We start from the raw sequence: 10,166 nt of genomic DNA on the forward strand, positions 1-10,166 counted from the left end.
GAAAAAATTAAAACTAATAAAAACTAGCAAAACTGCTCTAAAAACTAATTCAAACTAACTGAATTAGAGAAAAAAAAAGTCAAAACTAAATAAAACTAAACTAGAATGAAAAATCCCAAACTATTATAACCTTGGTTAGTTATCGTTTTTTTTTTCTTTTAATTATAGTTTTTATTTATTTCAGTTAATGAAAATGTTTTTCTATTCTAGTTTTCGTCATTTCGTTAGCTTTCGTTACCGATAATAACCTTGTTCTGGACTTGGATGGATGTTGGAAGGGGGTTCGTCTTCCGTGTTCTTCCAGGTCTTTTGGTTTTGCTGAACTCACCAGTGGAGGTTTTGTTTTTCAGAATGTACCCAACTGTTGCTTTAACCACTCCTACAGTCTTCTCTACTTCTCTGATAGATTTAGTTGGGGGTTTTTTTTCGGTTAAATGACGCCTCTTTCACTTGTACTGACTCCTCTTTGGACCTCATGTTGAGAATTCAACAGCTACCAAATGTACATTCAACATCTGGAATCAACTCCAGACCTTTTATCTGCTTCATTTGTCGTAGAATAACCAGGAAACGTCCCACATGTGGACATGAAGTCTCTGCATCTGTCAGGGTCCAATTACATCTGAGCTTCTGAAAATGGAGGAGCTGTGTTTAAAGTGGTTGCGATTCCTAAACGGTTAATGCGATATTCTTGTTAAGGCCATTGAATTAAAGCTAAAAGCCCACACTTGAATCCCATCTGGACTCATTCATTTCAGACCCACTGTGGTCATGAACAGAAGTGAAACGACAGAATCTGTGTCCTGATCCAAATACTTACTGGTCTGTAGGGGTGGAATGGGACAGAAACATTTCGGTTTAGTACGTTTTCGGTACGGGGGTCTTTGGTTCGGTACGTTTTTGATACATTTTCAGTACGGGGTCTTCAGTTTGATACGTTTTCGGTACAGAAGTCTTCGGTTCGGTACATTTTTGATACGTTTTCAGTACAGGGGTCTTCAATTCGGTATAATTTTGATCCGTTTTCGGTACAGGGGTCTTCGGTTTGGTACATTTTTGATCTGTTTTCGGTACAGGGGTCTTCGGTTCGGTACATTTTTGGTACGTTTTTGGTACGGTACATTTTTGATCATTTGTTTAGAATATACACTGTTTTCCCAGTTTCCTGAAAAATAACTGTTTTGGACATAAGAGGTTTCAAAGATCTGCCGTCATATCAGTTTGTGTGTTTGACCCACATCCTCCGACTGATAAACTGGTTGGAAAACACGGAACAGGGAAACACATGGATTTGATCTGTTTTCGGTACAGGGGTCTTCGGTTCGGTACATTTTTGATCTGTTTTCGGTACAGGGGTCTTCGGTTCGGTACATTTTTGATCTGTTTTCGGTACAGGGGTCTTCGGTTTGATACGATTTTTAATTCACGTGACTCTAGTTGCGGAAAAAGGTCTTTCCTTTGCAGTTTTGCGTGATATACCATTTGTGCTACACCTGACAAACCACCTATTGCCAGCACAAAAACTTTTAATCGAAAAACAAGTTTTGGCAAAATTGTCGTTTTTCCATTAAGTAAATTTTTATGTGCTAGTTATATTTGCACCATTTCAGGGTAAATGGAAAAGTGACTAGTTTAGCAATAAACTAAATATCAGTGCAATGAACAAAAAACCCACTTATAAATAACAATTAAAAAATACAAATGCACCAAATATACCTATACATCTGCATTATATCATTACTGTCGCTGTCGGGTGGAAACCTCGTGAGTCCATTTTTGGTTCCTTTTTTGTCATGAAACGATTCTGTTGGTCAGTTTTCACCTTGGCCTGATGGTTTTAGAAATATTTGATCAATGAAAAGTGTTGAAAACAGCTGGTGAGACATCTCTTAACTCTGTTCATTTGTTTAGAATATACACTGTTTTCCCAGTTTCCTGAAAAATAACTGTTTGGGACATAAGAGGTTTCAACGATCTGCCGTCATATCAGTTTGTGTGTTTGACCCACATCCTCCGACTGATAAACTGGTTGGAAAACACGGAACAGGGAAACACATGGATTCCAAACTCCAGTTCCATGTCAACAGCCATCAGATTGCCACACTTGGTTCCTACTGTTCAGCCTGATAAGATTAATCTGCAGTGTTTGTTGTGCATCTGTAGAGCAGAGCAGATAACCACACACAGAGAAAACACACATCAACAGACCTTTGTAGAGTAAAGAAAAAGCCCAGTGTTTACCTGACGGAAGAAACAAACCGTGTCCAACGTCATGGCAACGAGTCGCAGGCCAACGTGAACCTCGTGAAGGTGCGGAGGGAAACGTCGGTGGATGATCAACAGATCTGGGATTTAGACGACGAGAAGCATGAATGTTTAAGTAAAGTAAAATAAACTTTATTGTCCACTGGGAGAAATTTATCTTGGGCACAGTGCTTCACAGACAAGATCAAAAACACCATCACATGGACACATTACAACAAAGACAGTTCATCTGTCATATAAAACAGACACAGACGACACTTGACAATCACAACACAGAATAAATAAAGACGCTTAAAGTACAGGGAGAAAAAAAGGGCTAAGTGCTACAGTGCTGTGTGTTTGTTGCTCGTTGTTCTGTTGCACTAGTTCTTAACATTGTTCAGCAGCTTATTGGACGCTGGGACAAATGATAATTTGAGGCGGTTGGTTTTGCACTTTGGCATAGGAAATCTTCTTCCTGATGGAGGAAGTTCGTATTCAGAAGACAATGGATGAGTCGGGTCTGAAGAGATTTTTGTTGCTTGTTTCATGACCGACTGGTTCTACAGATCGTCTATGGACTGATATTCTGTCATACCTATAGTCTTCAGTGCTGTTTTGTGAATATCCAATTCTCCTCATTTCCAAAGGAACTACCATCTGCCTCTCAGACAGTAACCCTGGTAAGAGGAAGAAGACGGTGATGGTGACATGTTTGGAATGTAAACAAACAACATCATTTTTAAGCAAAAAAAACACAAAAAAATTTTCCCCAATATACAACACAAAAATTGCATTTTATTTTTTTTATCCTGGCATATGTCAATGATTAACACCAACACTGGTTAATATACATTAGTATTTTTTGTGTTAGGTCAAATTTTCTAAAATGTGTCCGTGTGTATTTTGTACTCACTTGGTAGAAGGGTGTTAGTGTAGGAATTTAACACTGTTTATAATGGGATGGTTTGAGTGGATGGATCACAATTTTAAAAAATCATGAAAAAATGAACAAGTTTTGAATTCTGACCAAAAACAAACTGAAAAATATTACATTTTCTAACGTCAAGTGTAAAGTGTGTATAATATGCTCACCTGGACACAGGAAGGTTAAAGGACAGCTTTTCAGTGTCATAACAGTAGCAGTAGATCCTGGTAATCTGGTTTTGTTCATGCAGACTTCCACCTCAACGCTGGGAAGTTGCATGTTCAGTTCCCAGTCTGTCTGAGTTTTCCACCTGGATTTCCATTTCGTTTTTCCATTCACCTCCTCAGACCCAGCTATGGGTTTTCTGTCCACATTTGTGGACAAGAGTTTCACAACTTTATACAAAAAAAAGAAGAAAACTGTCCACCACAAAGGACATTCCATAAAAAATTTTAAAAACTGCATCTGAAAAACCTGTTGCATCATGATGTTTCCAATATAGGCACTTAATTAAATAAAAACAAAAAAAGCTGGTACTTTGCTGACACTTCCTGGGTCTGAGGAGGTTAAAAGAAGGTATACTTCAGTAACTTCACCTAACACTGGTCTTAAAGCTCCGTCCAGGTCCTGATGAAGGTCTGGACTTGGTCTCTGGGTGCCTTCAATGGCAGCTCAGTGATCCCAGTGGTGGAGAATTCCAGCTCCATAAAGCCAAAGTCCTGCCATGTATTTGTTTCAACCGTTCACTGGACCAGCCCATTTGGAAGAGCTCCACTCCTCATCCAGGTCGATGATGAAAATTAGTGGAATCACCTGTTCAGTGAAGAGGTGGAACCAATACATGGAAGGACTTTGACTTTATGGAGCTGGGATTACCCACCACTGACTGCAACTAATGTGCTAATGCTAATGCTAGGTGCTTTTAAAATGGGTAAACGAATAAACAAATAAATGAAATGCCTTCAGAAGCAGATCATAGACTTATGGTAATTGTTCGTTATTAAAACAAGTATATATGCCACAGGTGTCAAATATGCGGCCCGGGGGCCAAATCTGGCCCACCAAAGGGTCCAATCCGGCCCCTGGGATGAATTTGTGAAATGCAAAAATTACACTGAAGATATTAACAATCAGTGGTGTCAAAATCATTTTAATTCAGGTTCCACACACAGACACATACAGTCCGATTACAGTTACAGTTACACAGTTAGATTTCAAGTGGGTCAGACCAGTAAAGTATTATCAGAATAACCTATAAATGATGACAACCCCAAATTTTGTCTTTGTTTTTTTGGTGTAAAAAAGTAAAATTACATGAAAATGTTTACATTACCAAACTGTACTTTTACATAAAATGTGAATAACCTGAACAAATATGAACAAATGGAAATGTCTTAAGAAAAGTAAATGCAATTTGACCAATATTCTGCCTGTTACTAAATGTTTTGTGCGATTGTAACGCACTTGTGTAAATGATAAACTGATAAAACGAGGCTGAATATTGTTAAAATTATACTTGTTTTTCATTAGACAATTCAAGTTCTTCATGTTATTCAGATTTTTAAGGAAACTTTGTCGATGTAAACCTGATCATAATAGATTTTTACTTTTTTTACTGTTATTATTTTACTGGTCTAACCCACTGCAGATCAAATTGGGCTGAATATGGAACTGAACTAACATGAGTTTGACACCCCTGATTTATACAAATTGCCATTTAATGTGACTGAAACCACACATTTTACTATAAACAGATGCTCAATTCTAACTATAAATAGTGTGAAATAAAATTAAATACTGTAAAACCATGGGTCGGTGTCACACTCCTTGTAAAATTCTGCAAATACACTCATAAAATGAGCAGCACAGTTAAAGATGTAGTCGATCATGTAATAGATTAATATCCAATAAGACAGAAGAAGATGATAAAACAGGACATGCTTTGAATTCCTGACAGACAGCAGTGTGGAACGTTCCTCGCTGTAAACCAGATGTCACTCAGATGACAGAACCTTCATTAAAACCTTAAAAGACTGGAGACGTGGATTTGCGAACATCTCCGATCCAGTCAATGAGTTGGTGAAATGTTTGACTGAAACCTGAAGAAAACACCAGCAGGAATGTTTAATAAAAGGCTCATGAGTGAAGTTGAAAACACGTCGGTGGAGTTTCAAACCAAGTGCAGACGTTTAGCTGGAAGCGCTTGAACTTGAGGACGCCTCCCAAACCCTGATGGGACGTCGGGTTTCGGAGCCAAAGCTTGTTTTAGCTCATTCATAACAACGCTAACGCTAACAAGGCGTTTATGGAAAAGTGGAGGACAGAGGCAGAAACTCCCCCTACCAACATGAATAAGTGCTTTGTGTGATGAAATAAGCAGCTCAAATCTCCTTTAAACAAAGTGTCGGGTTGGGTGGGGGGTGGGGGTGGGGGGGTTGGAGTGTTTGTTCTGCGATCCAGACCCATCAGTCACTGTGTTTCTGCAGTCTGGAGCACATTCCTTGAATCCTGCTGGGTTTTGTTCCCCATAACCTACAACAACGACACTGGCGGGTCCTGCGGAGCTCCAGCCTCAATTAAACCCAACAAAACATCAGGCACATTTCAGCCGCACTGCAACAAACTACGACACATCAGCACAGGACGGAGGATGGACCTGACAAAGACCGAACCCAACCATCTAACCACAAACTATGGACCGACGTTTGTTTCTTTATTCATCAATTAAACAGAAGAGATCTGCAGCCAAAAAAAGATCTGAGAGCAAAAGACAGTAAGTGGCAAACAAAAAACCCACATCATTTTGCTTCTAAATCAGTCGTCTTTGCTTGTGAGTTAAAAACGTTTGCTTGAGACTTCAGAAGTTTTGCTTGAAAATCATTCCTCTTTGTTTGCAACTTCAAAAGTTTTTCTTGCGAATTTAACTGCAGTTAATGGGCGGGGCCTATGTTGATGGATGACAGAAGAGTTTCTATTGGTGGCTTTGACCTGGCTCCAGCTTCCGCCTTAAACCACCTCTCCATTGTGTTTATGTTACTGAGAGGTCAGCTGATAGCCTGCCGCTCTTTGAAATTGAAATGTGTCCCATAAGTAATGGATTACACTAAATAGTGTCGGTTACAACCTGTACATCCACAGCCTGAGCTGACCAATAGAAACTCTTCTTTCATCCATCAGCATAGGCCCCGCCCATTAAGTGCAGTTAAATTCACAAGAAAAACTTTTGAAGTTGCAAACAAAGAGGAGTGATTAAGTCTCAAGCAAAAGTTTTTAACTCACAAGCAAAGAGGACTGATTTAGAAACAAAATGATCTTTTTTGATTGCCACTGACTGTCTTTTGCTCTCAAATCTATTCTTTTTTGGTTGCAAATCTTTTCTTTTTGATTGATATATAAAGAAACAAATTTCTTTCCATACAGATCGGTTGGTAGACGACGATGGCGGTCGCCGATCTGGACTTTCAGCTGCTCACTGATGCAAATTGGAAAACCAGTTTAGTTCCACATAAAACAGCCTGATATCATCCACCTTAAGACCATTTAGTATAAAACATCCATCTGTTAAAAATTTATGGAACAAAGATACAACTTAACATGATTTTATAACAATATTTCGTCATAACCGGACGATAAATGTGTAAATCCTATGTAGGGGTCACCAGTAGGGGTCAGTTTGGACAAAAAAACCCCAAAATAAAATCAATGTTGAGAGAATTTAAAGGGCTCACATTTCTCTAAACCCACTTTTCTTAGTCTGTGCTTCATTTCTTTGTGTATTTGGACCCTAATAGTTCAGACAGTTTGAATTTGAACCGTCCAGCTGCTGCAAAACTATCTTTAGATTCATTTGGACAAAAATCCAGTGGTTTTCTACAACCTGTTTGAATTCCTGCTTAATTTGTTATGTTTTATAACTAGTTCCATCTCCACATTTGCTCATATCAGGTCCAGACTTCAGTCGAACATTTCTCCAGTATTTCTCCATAATTGTTTGTCAGCAGCAGTGGTTGTAGTCCAGACTGAAAATGTCCATATTTGGAGCCCATTACCTCAAATGTTCAGTTTTTGGTTGAACAGGACAGAGCAGCACAGCCAATAACCTGGAGGGGGCGGGGCCTGAAGTGGCTCCTGTGCATTTAAAGGGCCAGCGCTCCAAACCACCTTTCTGGTGTCATTCCTCAGAAATAGGGTTGAAGATGGACCTGTGGAGTTGAATGAATGAAGAATTCAGAGCCAAGCAGAGCATTTACAGTTTATGGAGACCACAGGGAGATGTGGGAAAATGAAGAATTCCATTTAAAAACAGACAAATACCACTGCTTTAACACACACAGTTGTGTTGATAACAGTATAAATCTACAAACACACTAATAACCCCTACCTGAGCTAATTAGCGGCTAGCTGACAGTCCATAGAATCCAATACATATTAATGCTAACATCAGCTAATTAGGTTGGCTATTGTAGTTTTATGTAATTTAGTCACATTCCAGGGCCATAATTACACTGAACACTGCTGGACATTATTATTATTATTATGGAGACCACAGGGAAATGTTGGAAAAGGAAGAATTCCATTTTTTAAAAAAAGCAAAATATCATTCCTTTAAGTCAAAACCATCGGAGGCATTTTGGAAGCAAAGATAGCAATTGAACCCAAACTAACCAATGCAATTATATGTATTCCATAATATAAAACTATATTCTGACATTAGTCCTTATTGTTTTGTATCCCAGACCCGTTAGAAAACAAACACCTGAATTCAACGTGTCCACATACTTTTGTCCATATAGTGGATGTAAATGTTAAAAAATTCCAATAAAAACTGTATAATAATAATAATAATAATAATAATAATAATAATAATAATAATAATAACGACTAGGAAAGCACTCAGAGAGCGCAGACCCCCACCAAGGCAGATCAGTGCCCCCCCACTGCCACCAAAATTTAATCATTTATTCCTTGTGCCGGTATCAACATTTCCTGAAAATTCCATCCATAACTTTTTTGTTATCTTGCTAACACACAAACAGACAAACCCAGCTGAAATCAGACCCTAATAATCCTCCTTGTGGTCTGGGACCAGAGCGTCCACATCTGAACTCCGTCACAGGCGTCGTTTTTATCGTCCCGGTCTACACCACGGGGATTAAATCGGCATCTTTTTAATTCGGGTTAATGACGCCGTGGCCTCAGAACCAGGTCAGCAGTGGTGGTTTCAGAGACACTGGGTCCCAGAGTGGCCCATTATCCTTAATACCCCCCCACCCCCCTCACCACATCCACAGGAAATGACTCTGCTCATTTCCACAGGAGTAAATTACAGGAGGGCGAGCGCCGTCCCATCTGCGCCGCCTGGACTCGGACCGCCGCGTCTCGGCCTAACCACATGTGCGGCGCTGGGCTTGTGCTATCGGCCAATGACGTGCATTTCCTTTTCCTCCGCTGCTCGACAACAACCTGTGGGAAAAGACGCTATCAATACCCACATCAGACAAACTTCCCACAGCCTCCGTTACGTAACCTCACGACCTCTGACCTCTGACCCCTGGAGGATATTAACCTGTGATTAAAACAGTACGACGCCGATTCTCATGACGACGACAATTTGTTTCTCTACAGGTGAAAAGAAGACACGGGTTTAACCCTTTCATGTGTGAAATATGAGAACTTTAGTCCAGATTAGTTTCCGGAGTGTTTTTATTCGTCTGTTGGCCTGAAAAAAACAAAAAAAAGCAATTGGAAAAAAACAACAACTCTTACTACCTTTTACTTCATCTTTTTTTTTTTTAATTATTATTTATTTTTGTCATGTGACTTTTACTGTCTTCATTTTCGTACTGTTTTTTTTTTATCTTTAGCATTTAGTTTTTACTCTTTCATGCATGAAATATGATTTTTCCAGATTTTTTTTCCTGAGTGTTTTTCTTCCTCTTTAGGCAAAACAATACAGTTGATTTTTTTTCTTTTTTTTTAATGAACCTATTTTTGGTGGAGTTCCATGAATGTCCACTCAGATGGACTCCATGAGTTTAACTTCTGAAGCTAAGAAAAATGGTTTTAATGAATAAATGTATTTTGGTTTGTACATCAATCATTGCACTTAGAACAATAATCGTAGTAAACATAAAAACCAAAACAGGAATAGGCTAGAAGCAAAAGCTTATTTTTTTTGCCTATCCTTTTCACCTGATCCACCACTTACATCAACTTAAATGTGTACAGCATCGGGCATTCACACCATTAAAAAAAAAATAAAAAAATCAACAACATCAAAAACATATCTACCCTCTCAATTCAATATTCCTAAATAATTTTAAACTTACGGCACTTTTTTTTTTTCTATTATTAACCCTTAAAGGCCCAGTGCTACTTTGGTGTCAGTTCCCAAATGAATTTTTCTCTCTATTTAACACAGGGCTGTCAAACTCATTTTCTTCTGGGACCCACATTCAGCCCAATTTAATCTGCACTGGGCCGGGCCAGTACAATAACAGATGATAGCCAATAAACAATGACAACTCCAAATGTTTTAGTGCAAAAAACTAACATTCAGTCAAACCAATATTTACATTTACAAACTATCCAAACAAAAAGGATGTGAAAAACCTGAAAAAAAATTGAATTTGTTGAGAAATATAAGTACAATTTTATCAATATTATGCCTCGACTTATCATTTATACATACTAGCGGCACTGCACCTGTGGTGCCATTGTACGATAGCGCCCTCCCGTGATGCAACAGCGGGACAAACACCCGGACACGCGTCGGACACAGAACGTCCATTATAGTAGGATGCATTACAGATCAGATCTACACCGGCACAAAACATTTAATAACAGGCAGAAAACTGTTAAAATTCCACTTAAGTTTCTTTGGACGTTTCAGATTGTTCATATTTGTTCAGGTTATTCACATTTTATTGTTACAGGATTGTTTGTTCATTTACACATTTTCAGAATTTAATGTTTTTTGCACTAAATCAAAGAG

General features: G+C 38.7%; 1 pseudogene; it reads left to right on the forward strand.

Annotated features, from left to right (window-relative positions):
* The window catches only part of LOC115425541 (stromelysin-3-like), a 59,319-nt pseudogene that overhangs the window by 24,043 nt on the left and 25,110 nt on the right, over positions 1-10,166 (forward strand).

Source organism: Sphaeramia orbicularis, chromosome 9, assembly GCF_902148855.1.
Source record: "Sphaeramia orbicularis chromosome 9, fSphaOr1.1, whole genome shotgun sequence".
Taxonomy (NCBI): Eukaryota; Metazoa; Chordata; class Actinopteri; order Kurtiformes; family Apogonidae; genus Sphaeramia; species Sphaeramia orbicularis.